The following is a 13,802-nucleotide window of genomic DNA, read 5'->3' as shown; positions in this document are numbered from 1 at the left end:
GCCCTGTCTGGAGTGAAACCAGGTATATATGTGTGCGTATATATGTACACACACATACATATGTATATATCTATATATAACCTGAGCACGCCCTCGGTATCCCGCCAGTGAAGGGCACAGCGGCAGCAGCGCTGGCAGGCAGCACGTGTGGCGCATACCCCTCCTTTCCCTTCACAACCTTTGCTTACATTTCATCTAGTCTACTCTGATTCCAAGGTTTAATAAAATTTAATCCCAGCATGTCTTGAATTAATTAATTAGATCTCGTTCCAAGCCACCGTGCCAATTTCTGCAATTACACTCTTACTCACAGAAGAGTCAGAGACTGGCTGCATCCATCCCCTGAGCAGGAGCAGCCACAGACCAACCAGGGGTTTGTGAGCTGAGTCACTACGCAGCAAAGGGTTTGATTTCAAAGCACTTTGATTTCTCTCCTCCATTATTTCCCCACTAGAAAAACTCCTGCAGGTATGAACAGTCTTATCATGAGGTCAGTCCCACTCCACTCACAGCCCTCAGCAACAGAGCGGGAGTCCTGTACCTGCAAATTTAGTCTTTGTTCATCAAAATTGATGAGTTGGTACTAATGGGCTACCTGGTATCATCCAATCCATGTGCTCCAACTACAGCTCTTTTGTCCCCTCCCTATGCTGCTGAGCTTGCTTCCCTCTTCAAATCATCCTCAGGAAAGGATTTTTTTAATTCCCTGATACAAAGAAACCTCAAAACTGATTTTTTTTCACCGGGAACAAGCTGCGGGAATTCAGGAGAAATGGGGTTATTTTGACAGGACAGCAGCATTATTCCCTGTACTGATCTTCCCTGATAGATGATTTCCAACAAACATGATATCCCACTGGAGACTCCGTAGAGCATCCTCAAAGTGCAACAGCTACACGGTCCTCCCAACATTTTTAGCTCTCTCTGCTCATCTTCTTCCCTGCCACAGCTAAGAGAAGAGCAATCTCAGGTGCTCAGTGGCCACGGTGATGAGCACAGCATAAACGAACAGACATGGACCACAGAACAGAAGATCATTCCCACTGCATCGCGGTCTGTTTTGCACCATTTCCACGCAGCGTAATTAATTCTGATCTCAAAAGAGTCTCATCAATTTTGTCTGCTGCCAGTGTGCCGGGCAGGGACCCTGATGAAGTGCAGTTGTTTACAAACACGTTAAAGCGTATTTAAAAGCCATTGTTTCTCGCTCCAGCTGCCCAAGTACTTTTTACTCAGCTCCTGGACTCGTACCAAAAATAAAAATGACAGATTGCCAAAAAGGACAGAGATGGAGGGGTGGAGGGAGGGAGGGATGCAAAGCGGCTAGACAGCACAGCAGATGAATATATTATCCTGCTGCTTCTGGGAACGGAGGTCAGAAGCTGGACCAGGCTGAAGAAACACATTGCAAGAAACACTTGCGAAATTAAAGGTCAGCAAGATAATGAGCTATAACTGCAGCCGAGCAAGAAGTATTTGCTGATGGAGCTGGCTCTGAGCTCTCACTGGAGTGTCGCTACCTGCTGCTCCCAGGGTGCAAAATCTGTCCCCTTCAATTAACGCTTGCCGATGAGACAAAAATCCTAGCTATGTCGTAGCAGGGCAGCGGCTGCTGCTCTCCGGGAAGCTGTGCGCTTCCCCCAGCCACTCTCATGTTATCTCCAAGCCAAGAGCTTCTCCCCAAGAAAAGGCTGTGGCTTCTGCAGGGGCAGAACAACCACGTCCCCCAGCCTGTCCCTCCCTCCCTAGCACCTTTCCTGCTCTTTTGCTCGTGCAGGGAACGCTGCTGTGCTGCCCATCCTACACCACCGTGTTTGAACTCTGAAAATAACCCATGGCTGCGGATCTGCAACGTGCCCCCGGCTCTGTGAACCCGGCTGCAGACAGCAGCAAGCTGCTGTGGGATGTGCATCCCTACAGATAAAGCTGTACGCTCTGAAGCTGGGAACAGTCAAACCCATTTTTGACTCAAGGAGTGTGGTCATCTGTCTCACATCAGCCAAATGACTCCCAGCCCTTAAAATCCGCCCAACACATGCACCAGACTCTGGGTTGAACCTCTACATCATGCAGGTGGCCAGCGTCAATACCCGGCAGTGCAGCACCTTCTTCTGGAGGCTTCTCCAAGAGCTCCATGAACAGAATTTTATTGCCACAAACTTCCCCAAAGTTGGGTAAACAGCATCCCTAAGGAGGGTAAAACTTCATCAGTAAATGAAGTGACTTCATGAATGTTGCAAGGGGCAAAAGGCACGGCTGCATGGGACAGGGAGAGCAGGCAAGGGAGGAGGGGATTTGGGTACCTGCTGGTCATGTTGCTCAGCTACAAGGGGAGAGACCCAACAGTGGCTTCTGTTTCTACATATTTCAGACTAGGCAGCTGCTGGATAAAAAGCCAGAAAGAAAATCACGGCAGCAGGAAAGGTGAACTCCACCCTAGCACCACCATCCATATCTAATGTGTTCAGAAAATCACAGGAAGCCCCTGTACAGGATCACAGGCTGCTCTGGCTGGGCAGCTACAAACAAAACCAGTGGCACGCTGCAAGCAGAAATAAAATAAAAAAGCGAGACTGGCAGCCTGGATCAGTCCTTGCCTCTCTAAACATCTTTTTAAATTCTCAGTCACCGTACGTCTGCTCTAGGAATTGCAAACCCCTGTGACCACGTCACCTCGGAGGGGCATAAAGCCTGCAGAAACCCCAGCAGAAAGCAAACTTCCCGTCACAACATCAGACAGCATTGGCACGGGCTCAAGCCCCAAAGCACCGTGGCCATGAGCTCTGTGGTCCCCCACGCTTTCCAAATCACTGGAGCAGGCACCAAAGCGATGGCTGAGCCTCTTACCTGTGGACAAGCCGCTACAGGTTCATCTCTCTGATGCTTCGAGGAGATTCAGGTGTTCATACAGTGACGTGGGAAAAGGAGCCTGGGGTAGAAAACATGAGACCTTAATGTAATGAGGCAGTTTTAAACATATGCCATTTATACCCCAGACACAGTCACATCCTCTCCAACTGTGGTAGCAACTCAGATATTTTTCTACTTGTTCCCATTGAGACATTAAGGCTTTTCCTTACTTAACCTTTCACTCCTTAGCAGCAATCCCTTCTGCCACTGTTTTGGCCTAATCTTTTAGGCATTTTTCTCTATGCTGTCCTCTTCTTGCATGGAACCTGGACGTAACTCAATGATTTTAAAGGTCCTTTCCAACCAAAACGATTCTATGATTCTATAAAACCAAATAATTTTTGAAGAATATAATTGCAGGGATTTTTCTTTATATGTGAAATTATTCATTTCCAGATGTACAAAGACAAGGCACAGGAGACTGACTAGTGAGGGGCTTTCTAGTTCTCCTAAAACAGGACCCTGAATGCAAACTGGGCCCCATCCAGACTACTTCAGAAATGGAAAATAAACAAGAGTGACAGCCCTGGCCCTGCCACAGCCTGCAACAGGGTGAGCTGCTCTGGGCACAGTCAGGGACTGATCATTTATTTCCAACCTCAGGACTGGTGGGGCTAAGCCTTAATAGAAAATTTAAAATCACAACGGGTTATGGGAAGGTACCCAGGAAAAAAAATGTTCGAAAGGCTGAGAATGGGTTAAGGCAGAGCTAAAGGACAAAGTTATCCATGACACATCCTGGATGCAGGAAAAAAACGCACTGCAAGGAAGCTGCCATTAGGCAGCACTAGTGAAATTGCCTTCAGCCCCACAGGCAGCAGCACCATGCATGGGGGTGGCTGCAGCGCAGGCCGCAGGCAACATCCCCGCAGTGGCATGGAGCATCCTCAGGGGCCATAGGTGGCCGGGCACCCAAGCGAGTGCAAGAGGAGCAGCTGCAGCCTGCAAAACAGCAGCATGTGGGGAAAAAAAACAGCGTTGCCCTTGCGTGAATCCTTTTACCTGGAGATCTCTAGGCACTTTATATTCAACCATTAATTCTCACTGTCTCAGACGAGCAAGCGAGTGATTAGCCCCATTTCACTGATGTGGAAATTGAGGCAGGGAGGGCTGCACTGATACCAATGTAAAGCCCACATGGTTCCCATGATCTGCCTTCAGCACCACACTTCTTCCAGGTCCTTCAGATACACCCATCCATGGTTACCTTTATTGTCTCTTTAAATTCATTTTTCTCATTACGCAGGAGGAAATAACTACAGACAGGTCAGACTCTGAGGATTTAATGGAACTAACACTGTTAGGCCATCGCGCAATTCTTCATAACATCTTCCCCACCATGCCTTCTGCTGCCAGCAATTAGATTAGATAATTTAAAATCTGTACCCTTATTAGTGGCTTCTCCTGAAAGTGTGTAGGCACATGCATGCAGATGAAGAGCTAGTATGAAGTTACAGAAAACTCCATACAACGTTATTGCAAAAGCATATACACAGAAATAAATGTAATAACAGGATGGGGCTGAATATGAACACTGAAAATACTTGAAATCATTGTGAACAAAAAGCTAAAGGTGCTGGTGAAGATAAAACACCCTACTCTTTAAAGTCCCTTCCAACCCAAACCATTGAATGATTCTATGATACTCAATAATGCCGGACAAAGGAAAAAAAACATTTATATGCTAATCATGCAACTGTCTTACAAGAAAATGTTGTTTTAATTTATCAAGGGTGAAAGACCAAAAAATGCTACAAAATCAGTTTAACAACCCATGGAGGTTGTGAGTAAATGTTGGTTTTAGCATCAGAACACAGCGTCATGGACATGGCTCAATTAACTCCCGAAGCACATGCACTAAACAAACATTCAATTTTCTGCGAAATTCTGTTAAGGGACTTTGTTGTCCTTTTCTCAAACACGAATTTACCTAAGGTTTTGCAGAGATCTATAAAGTCCCAGCTCAGATCTCCGTTGTGTTCTGCATTGTCCCCACGCTGCTCCTGGAGGGCCAGCAGCATTCATAAAACACCAGAAAACACTCCTTGCTCTCTCATTGGACACATATAAATACACCACTAAATACAAAAACGGCTCGCAGGTTCTCAGTGATATTGCAGAGCCCCTTATACTTGCCAGCTTCCAAGAAGGAAACAAGGAGACATCTATGCCCGTCTCCCTGCTATGGCCAGGCACTGCTGCCATGCCTGCGTGCACAAATCTGCCAAGCTCTGGCTGATCCAGAAAGATCCCACCGTGTGTTATTTCTGCACAGTCCTCAGCCTGTGTTTCTGCTGTTTTCTTTCTTTCTTTCCCTTTTCTTCCCTCCGAGTAGCAGCGTCCAGCAAGGAGGACACTGGGTGACCCTCATCGTCACCCAGGGGAAGGCAGACAGGTTCATCTCTGTCTATTCTCCCCCTTGGCTGGCATCACCCCTTTCTCGTCCCCCACAAAAGTGCAAGAATTATATAGCAGGCTGCCAAATTGGTGGAGCAAGTGAGGATCAAGAGCTTCCCAGGATGGGAGAGGGTGAGGAAGGGGCTGTATTGGGAGGAGGGTCCCATCTTCTGGTGTGTCTTCAGTTGAGAGCTGCAACCCTACAGGGACGAGTCCCCCTGCTCAGCAGGATTATCCTGAGCAGGGTGCTGCAGACCACTCAAATGGGATAAAGGGTGATGCTCCGCACACTAAACCCCTTGCAACCATCCCTTTGTCCCAAAGGCCTCCTGATATATGCAGTGATATCATATTTGCTTGACAGCAGCATCATGAAGCATGCTGCAGGGCTCAGCAGTTCGAGCAGAGATGCACCACTCAGACCCAAATCATAGAATCAGAGAATTATTTTGGGTAGAAAAGACCTTTGAGATCATTGAATCCAACCTTTAACCCAACACTGCCAAGGCCACCACTAAACCATGTCCCTCAGCACCACATCTACACAGCTTTTAAATCCCTCCAGGGATGGTGACTCCATCACTGCCCTGGGCAGCCTGTTCCACTGCTTGACAACCCTCTCTGTGAAGAAATTTTCCCTGATCTCCAACCTAAACCTCCCTTGGCACAACTTGAGGCCATTTCCTCTCGTCCTATCACTTGTTACCTGGGAGAAGAGACCGACCCCCACCTCGCTACACTCTCGTTTCAGGCAGTTGTAGGGAGTGAGAAGGTCTCCCCTCAGCCTCCTTTTCTCCAGACTAAACACCCCCAGGTCCCTCAGCTGCTCCTCATCACACTTGTGCTCCAGACCCATCTCCAGCTTCATTGCCCTTCTCTGGACTCACTCCAGCACCTCGATGTCCTTCTTGTAGAGAGGGGCCCAAAACTGAACACAGGATTCAAGGTGCGGCCTTTCCAGTGCCGAGTACAGGGGGACGATCCCTGCCCTAGTCCTGCTGGCTCGCTCCAGAGCCAAAAGCTGTCACGCCATGTTCATGCAGCACTGTCTTGGCAAGTCCTCCCTCCCCAGAAGCAGCAGCATGTAGACCAGGCAAAGAAACGAGCTAGAATCTCCGTAATTGCTTCCAGTCCCCTAACGAGCCGGTTCAGCCCTTGCTCTGTGACACCATGCTGCACCACGCAGACTTGCTCTTTGTGTGACAGTTTTGCAGTGAGATAACGATCCCAACCCTCCTCCCGAAGGTGAGCTGAGATTCAGGGGTTGCAAGCACTGCAGTTGGGGCGACGTGTTACTACGCTTTGCTGCTTCCTTGTCCCTGGTGCTTCCTTCTCCCTGCCGCTTCTCTCCCCATGGTATAAGCCCCACTGCTCACTCAGCAGTACCAACCCTCATCCCAGTCTGGGCTTTGCTGGCCCCAGTTTGGGAGCTCACGTGCTGTCTGCGCTGCCACAGGCCTTGCCACAGCACAACATATCCAGCTGCAGCTGCCGAACCGAGGTTTCCAGTCCCCTTTCTCCATCCTTCTGGTGACCAGTACATTTAATTATGTGTCCATGAGCGCACGTGCGGGCTCTGCAGGCTCTGCTTGGGGAACGCGTGGAAAATCTGGCTCCAGTACAGTGTTGCTCTATTTTACCTTCTTTACTGCTTGAAAAACATTTGGCCGTTGCTGGAGAGAGCCAGGCTAGACGCATACATTACAGCGCGCTCCAGAAATAGCACACGCTGGCTTGCACAATTTTGCAGCTAAAAAGCTTCCTTTCAGCTCAGCAGCTTGTCACTGTCTGTGGAGCAGCTCTGGAGAAGGCAAACCAGGGCTCCAGAGCCTGTGGCTTGGGATGAATCATTGCAGGAAGTTTTCACGACTTTGAACGCAGGTGAACAAAGCGTGAGCGGGCTTGATTTCCTCTCCCTTGCTGCCAGCTCCTGTGTATCTTATGCAAAGTGTTTAATGAGTTAATTTGAACGTTGGAGAAGAAGTTGTACATCAAAGCTGAGTTTAGCTTTGGCCTGGCAAACGGAGCTGTCTATGAGGACAAGCCTCCCACAAGCGCTGCCGTGCCTGTATGTCACACCACCTGCCTCGAAGGGAGGTCAGTCTGCAGCACCAACACCATTCAAGGGTTTTCTCTGGAAGCCACCACTTCGAGCAAAATACAATGGTTTCTGGTGATACAGGCCATTCCCAATCCACAAAATAAGTATAAATTGCAGTTTGAGTTAGATTTGGGCTGGAGGTCTCTGGATGAAAATCTCTTTATTTTCTTAGGTAGGCTCTCAGGTCTCCAGTCAGCCATGAGGGGTAAGGGCATGTGATGGAAAATGAAACCAATTTCTGGAACAATGCATGCTTACATCGGATTCTGACCTTTTGTGGATGCCGTCTCTGAGCATGGGCAAAGCATTCCCCACGGTTGTTCACACACTGTTCAGCAGTCTGTAATCAAGCATTAAGTCTCAAATGCTAAGAGGAGACCACCATCACCTACAAAACATGACCATGACCTAATAGCATCTCAGTCCATGTCTGCAGACAGCATTTTGCAACATAAACCCACTGGAAGTGCTGAAATCATTGAAGAGCCCTCATACCAATTAAAAAGCATGGTTGATACCAAGAGGTATAAACCAACCACTTGGTTTGAACATGCACATCACATTCCTGCACCCCATCCAAGAAGCCCAACACAGCACCACAGGCATATCCGTCTTGCAGGACCTCCAGAAGGGATCCAGCAACACCTAGATGGATCCAGCTTAACCCTTGCTCTCAGACTGTGCAGATCTCTGCTGCCCATGCATCTATTCCTCTGGGATTTCTAGACTGCCAACGATCTGGTTGCAGCAGCTGGTTTTGAACTATCACATACCTAGAAATCCTAAACAAATATCCAAAGCATTTTTTTTCTTCATTCTCTTAACACAGCTTCTGGGTAGGAAAAAAGTCTAGGGTATCCTAGAAATTGCTGTTTGCACTAAGGTGATCACAGTTCACAAGGTATTATCTTCCCTTATGTAATGAGCTTGGACTAAGGAATATGACGATCCAGCACAAACTTTGTCCATTAAATCAACACATGAAGAATTGTATGTCACTTTTAGGAGTGGCAGGACATGTGTTTTGCTAGCAAGTTTAACAACTTTTGATGAAACAGCATTGCACGCCTCGTATCTGGTTGCCTAAGATCACATCCAGCCCCTGGGACCCAAAGCAGAGCAATGGATGGTTGTGCTGAGGCAGAGCTGTGAGCAAGGGGACACCAAAACGTGCCATATTAGGTCCTGGGCTCTATTCCGAGCTCTGCCTCAAGTGACCTTCTGCAACCTCTGTGTCACCTCATTTGCGGTGTGAGGGAGAAGAGTGAAAGCCACCCCTGTGTGGCAGGATGCGGCCCCAGCAGCAGGCTGGGTCACAAACTGCACAGGAAGACCCAGCGCTGCCTACGGGGGGGAAACCAGAGCTCCCTCCCCTCTGTCAGGGCTTGTTTTATAGGCAAGGCTCGCTTTCAAACACATGCGAGATGAAGACCAGCACACAAGGGCTCTCACACACATGCATATCCTGTGAAACACATGCTGTCTGGTAGCTGTGCCTCTCCTGCTTTCCCCCTTCCCTGCAAGAAAACCCTTTTTTAGGGAGATAACACTGTTCAGAGTGTCCCCATCACTGAGAGAAAAAGGGAAAAATATGAAGTATTGGTATTGAGCTTGCTACAGGAGGCAAATGCTATTGCCTAGATATCATAAATACCTTAACCCGAGTCTGCAGCTATAGGGAAGGGCTTCCTATGGCTAATACAGGCTCTTCACTGTTCACATCCCCTGCTCTTACCCTTATCTGACTGCTGTCTTGCAGGTTATGGCATTATTTTGGATCACGCTGAATCAGGGGCTGCAGGTCACAGTCTTCATTTACTGCTGTCTAGTGACACCAGTGGCTTTATTGGTGGCATTATTTAACTGTGATGTTCTGGGGACACAAAAAAACCCACATTTACGTTTTAGACTTTACCGCCATGAACTGGCTGGGCTGTTTCAAACACCAGAACAGCAGACAGAGCCCTGTGTGCCTCTCTTTTCCTACTAAAGCATTACAGACTCTTTTTTACATAATTAACCCAGACGTTTTGCCTAGCATACTTGATTTAGTACCATTTTTAGGGGGAGAAAAAAAAAAAAAAAGACTGAAGGCAGCTGTTTGCCTCCCGGGTTGCAGCAAAACTTAGGTGTTTTGCAACCTGGAAGAGAGAGTCCAACATTTTTTTAAAGTCCTGGGTGGTTGTTATAGCAACATATGCACGTGTGTATGCGTGTGCCTGTAAAATAGACTCAAACCCAGGTTGTCACGGGCAACACGAGTCAGCTTCGAAGTCACACCAAACTTGCTGTCTTGCCTGGTGTCATCTGAAAGCAACAGCCAGCTCTGACAGGGACTGGGAAATATCCTGATATCTCACTGCTGGTGCCAGTTGCTGGCTGAGAGCTCAGCGTCGTCTCGCAGCTGATTCAGCTCCTTAAGAAGAGGGTAATTTTCTTTATCCTGTTTGCTTCCTCCTCCCTTGCAGGCTGCCACAGCACCTTAACCCAGCTGGGTAAGACAAGCTCATGGCTCCCTCCCAAACAGATGGCTGCAAGGAAGGTCCAAAAATAATCTAACCCATTTGCCTGTGAGTTTTGAGCCTGCTTTGCTGATTGGCAGACCCTCTGGAGACCACCAGAAGAAGCAGATGGTCAAGACATGAGATCAGAGCTGGAGGCGGAGATGTCAATCAATAGGTTGCAGTGCCAGGCTCTGGGATGTGGTACGGAGCAGGCGGCTACAGCAGCGCTAAGCAGGCAAAGGTGCACCATCCCAAAAGGACAGGTATTTGAGTAATAAGGCTGGCTACAAAGTCTGGTTTTCACTTTAAAAAAAAAAATTTAAAAAAATCACAGTCTTGTCTTGCTGCAAGAGTCAGCCCTTATATCATTCCACCCCTGGAAGGATGTGCTAAGCCTCTGTCAATCCCCCCATCAAACTCTCAAGCAGAAGTAGGCAAAAAAAAAGAAGTGAAAGAACAACCATACAGCCATTGCAGAAATAAGAGTGGGGCAAAATCACAGGAAATCACAATAGTTGTAATGCCTCTGGTGGCAGGTTCTGCAATGAGATTTCTGGATAAAAAAAGTTGTTCATTAAATCTTTTGGGGTGTTGGGCTACCCCCAGGCTGCACTGGTACCCTGGATCAGAGCATCAAAAACAAGGCAGCAGCAAAATTATCTCCTTCATCCCTTTACACAGGTTTTTGGCCAAATGTCTCAGGGTGATGCTACTCCACAGCATCCTCTACACAGGGCTGTAACACAAAAACTCCAGTCTGGTCCAGAAGTCCATTTAGGGTGAGGGATTCATGCTAAAAAATGTGGTCAAACTACCATGTGTCCAGGAATCAGCAATACAGTGCCTGGAGTCTAGAAACACTGATCCCTTCGGAGAAGTTAAAGGAGCCAAATCTGCATGTTTCATGTAAGTAAAAAAAAAAAAAAATAGTGGGAGGAAATAAAAGTCTGCAAATAATTGATGAGTGTAAACGCTGGATTGAAAATAAATTATCTAGGGAGTGTATTTTCCTAATGGGGTAGATTATGAAAAGGATAATTTAGCCTGAGAACTACAAAAACAAGCTACCAGAGAGAAGAGACACCTCTGAGACTGGAACATCTCCTAAGGAAAGTGGTAGCAGGCCCATTAACGCATTTACCACCAGGCTGGGCGAAGCCCTAGAAAATGTGTTGTAAGGCTCTGCCGAGCACTGGCTGCTGCAGGGAAGAGTAAATCTGATCTAACCTGCCTCTTCCTCCTCTGATTTGTGGATTTCTAGTAGCTTCTTTCCCCAGCATATTCCTTAATGGCAAGATGATTTTTTTCATCCGTGCTGACTCTGCAGCAGGACTTTCCAAACTTTGGTTCCTTGGGCATGTCAGCAGCGCCAACAACAGCAGCAGCTCCTGGCTGCACGCAGACAAGACTCGGCATTGGTGTCTCAAAATAGCCTGGTTACCCTTAGCAGGACACAAGACAGTCTGCAAATCCCTATTCTAGCAAGAAGCTCATCTGCATCATCAAAGACAGCAAACAAAACCTGAAGACAGTATATTCCTATGCCTTTTCCTTCCACTTGGAGTTGCCTCTCTTTTTCTGGGGATACAGCTCACACCTATTAGCATCCATGAAATTTACTGCTATACTGTAAGTCCAGAGGCTACTGCACACAACTGTAGTTCAATTAAAGTCAATACTTGAAGTCTAAATATTCTAAGTTCAATGAAAGTCAATACTACAAGACTATTTTAGTTCTCTTACTCCATGCACTTGTTGTTGCAAAGTGCTGAGTTAACCAACTTGGAAACAGAAAGCCTTTTTATTGTAAAATTCATCTTCATGTAAAGCAAAAGCACCAGAAATCCCCTGCACCACCCAACTCCTCTTATCAAATTCTTAGGCCGTAGCAATATTTCAACATTATTCAGACAGACCATCAGGACAGTCAACCACGCAGGTGCTGCTCTGCAGACACGCTGCTCTTTGCCGCTCGGAGGCTGGGAGGGATGAGAGATGCTCCGCACACCTCTCAGCACCAGCTTGCAGGTGGTAATTTGCAGCGGTGACCAGAGAAGCAAAACATCAGCTCTTATTTTTGTCTGACACTTGCTGTTTCAAAGGCTTATGCCACTCTTCTGTCAAAGCAAACAAAGACTGAACACATTGGGCAGCCCCCGAGAAGTCTGGACCCCATCTCCTATAAAACAGAACACCCCTATCACACCCTTCTCATTAGGAGCCAGACTATTATGGCACACAGCTGACCGGGTAATTTTAGCTATCTGGAGAGTGCCAGGAGATGACAACATTTCTGAAGGACCGTCTGGAGAGGTGTCTGCAGGAGCGGAGGCAGAGCACCCGTCACCACACTGCTAACTGGACAGTGCAGAAGTAACACCACTAAGGTGCATTGCTGTGTACCTCTGAACTATGACCCCTCCAGGCACAGAGACTTCGAAAGACTCTTTGCAAATAAAACCATCATGAATGTTGACGTTTGTTACCCTGCAGCTTTATTTTTTAACCCGCAGTGCAATGTTGCTGTAAGAAATGGAATACTTGAGCATTAAGTATGTGTTATAGTGCTGCTTTATACAGCAGCAAAGTGATTAATTAAAATTTACAAGAGTAATCCAAATGCCTAAACATGTTTCTTGGCGGTAACTCCTATAACCCCCTGCCAATAACATCTCAAACTAACGACAACCCCAAAGTCAACCTTTGGGAGCCTTGAAGAGTCTCTCTGAACTAAGCCAGTTCGTAACGGGAGAAGAACGAAGAGATACGTGGTTCTTCAGGAAAAACAAAGCACGTGAATACAGTACTGTCTGGGATGTCTGACTCGCACTGGGAATAGCCCTATCCCAAGTCACAACCACTGGCCAAAGCCCAGTTTTGTTAACTATTATGGTGCAGCATTGAAAATGCTGTATAAAACAGCGAAACAGCCAAGTTCACATCCAGCTCTGCGATCTGTGAGATGCTGAGTGCTTCCAGCTAACGCTGAGCTGTGCCAAACACTTTGCAAAACCAGAGGCTAAATTATCCCCTGGGAGGATTTGTTCATAAAACTCCAAAGGACACAGATATTGATCACGCTTCTTCCCCACTCCCCCCAAATCCTCTTGCAGAATATAATCCAATAACTTAATACTTTGGATAACCTTTGAAAACCTAAAATTGAAATTTTCCAGGGGCAATACTTGAGACTAAATTAGAGTTGAGGGGGTAAAACCGGGGTTAAAGCTGTTGATTTAAAAGGAAAACAGATTCAGGAAAACATCACAGTCGGCTATGGCAGGTTTACAGAGGTGTAACCCATCAGATCCCGTCCAGTCACTGGAAGCTGGTTGCATAAATTGAATGAATGAGAGGGGAGAGACTCTTTAAAGGCTGATCTCGTCATGCTGTTCTCTTAACAACACATTCCCTTTGCAATGTGCAAATAAATGCAAAACTTTTAGTGTGCTGAACTAATCTATACTAGCTGTTAGAGCAACTCCTTGTATTTAATTATCATCCCTAAATGATTTCAGTGTTTTCAACGTGCACTAGTTGCTTACTGGTAATGATTTCACTACCATGAAGTAAACCTTGCAACGATGAATAGGAATTTTACTCATGGAAACATAGCTCATTTATAACTTTATTTTAGACACTTAAATTAGTAAGGATCAACTCAGTCCTACTGGAATAATAATTTTAGCAGCAGAGTCAAAAAGCAAATGAAAAATAAAATGCTTTACCCCAAGTAAAAATAATTGTGCTGTCCAACCAGCCCTCTCAACTCCCCCCTCCAATTGGAAATTTGTCATGGCAGAAGTCCTGGATTCAGGAAGGAGATCTTTACAGCTCCCATGAAAATTCACTCAATTTTGCCAAATTACACACACCTGAAAATTGTCATC

General features: G+C 46.7%; 1 protein-coding gene across 5 annotated transcripts in view; it reads right to left on the bottom strand.

Moving 5' to 3' along the window:
* Positions 1-13,802, bottom strand: part of HIVEP3 (HIVEP zinc finger 3) — a 277,890-nt gene that overhangs the window by 145,620 nt on the left and 118,468 nt on the right. For all 5 annotated transcript variants that reach the window (XM_068417609.1, XM_068417606.1, XM_068417611.1 and 2 more), the window contains one exon: positions 2,848-2,929. The gene's annotated coding sequence lies outside the window, so the exon portion shown is untranslated. The remainder of the gene's footprint in view (positions 1-2,847; positions 2,930-13,802) is intronic.

The sequence above is a fragment of the Nyctibius grandis genome, chromosome 24, assembly GCF_013368605.1.
Source record: "Nyctibius grandis isolate bNycGra1 chromosome 24, bNycGra1.pri, whole genome shotgun sequence".
NCBI classification, from domain to species: Eukaryota; Metazoa; Chordata; class Aves; order Nyctibiiformes; family Nyctibiidae; genus Nyctibius; species Nyctibius grandis.
The sequence above is the reverse complement of the archived record's forward strand: the minus strand, read 5'-3'. Positions and strand labels throughout refer to the sequence as shown.